Source organism: Chrysochloris asiatica, unplaced genomic scaffold, assembly GCF_000296735.1.
Source record: "Chrysochloris asiatica unplaced genomic scaffold, ChrAsi1.0 scaffold07632, whole genome shotgun sequence".
NCBI lineage: Eukaryota > Metazoa > Chordata > Mammalia > Afrosoricida > Chrysochloridae > Chrysochloris > Chrysochloris asiatica.
This window is the reverse complement of record NW_006416150.1, coordinates 1-989: the sequence shown is the minus strand read 5'-3', so window position 1 is coordinate 989 and position 989 is coordinate 1. Positions and strand designations below refer to the sequence as shown.

The window sequence follows — 989 nt, the reverse complement described above, 5'->3', positions numbered from 1 at the left end:
ATAGGAAAAAAATAGGTTAAAAATACTAAGGTTCATTCTGAGGCGATCTCACTGCAGAGTGGAGGCAGTTTAGCAGGCGGCGGAGGCTGCTTGAACTCCGGTGTTATTCGCTCCCTTTTTAGTTCATTTTCTCTTTCCACCCACATTTAACATGAAAGCGTTCCGTCCAGTGAGGTCTGTTAGGAAAAATAGCCTTTTGGACCAGAACCTGGGTATTTCCCGGAGCAAAACCCTAGTGGACGACCCAATGAGTCTGCTGTACAATATGAACGACTGTTACTCCAAGCTCAGGGAGCTGGTGCCCAGCATCCCCCAGAACAAGAAGGTGAGCAAGATGGAAATCCTGCAGCACGTCATCAACTGCATCTTGGACCTGCAAATCACACTGGATTCGCACCCCACTATTGTCCACCTTTACCACCCGGCAAAGCCCGTCCTCCAGGATGCCTCTGATCACCCTCAACAGGGACATCAGTATTCTGTCCTTACAGGCTTCTGAATTCCCATCAGAATTAATGTCAAATGACAGCAAAGCAGTCTGTGGCTAAGTAAATGGTGTTCATGACTGTGTAGGTTTTTGGGGGGTTTTTTTGCACAACAACTCCATAGGATCTTTTTTCAACCGTTTCACAGGGAAGACAACAACAAATTGAATGAACCATTAAAAAAAAAATGGAAGGAAAACTAAATGATGATCTTTCCCAGGGTCTTCTCGAGAATGACCTGGACTGATAATAGTTATTTATGAAAAAGACGTTGCAATACCCTATCTGCACTTGGAAGGATTTCTTTATATACTATTCCTACCATGGGAAGCAAAAACATTAAAATCACAAGGAATCGCCCAATTTAAGCAGATGTTACCTTTTTTCAAAGGTGGAGCATGAATACTATAAGGATCCAGTGTTCTGTTACTTAAATAAAGTCTTTTGGTCAGAAATTACATTTTTGACGCAAGCCAACTGAATGCTGTGCATATATTTATATAT

The 989-nt window shown here is 42.3% G+C and overlaps 1 pseudogene; it reads left to right on the top strand.

The window, feature by feature from the left end:
* The first annotated feature begins 151 nt into the window (after window positions 1–151).
* On the top strand, window positions 152–548 carry LOC102819254 (annotated as a pseudogene).
* The last annotated feature ends 441 nt before the right edge of the window (window positions 549–989 follow it).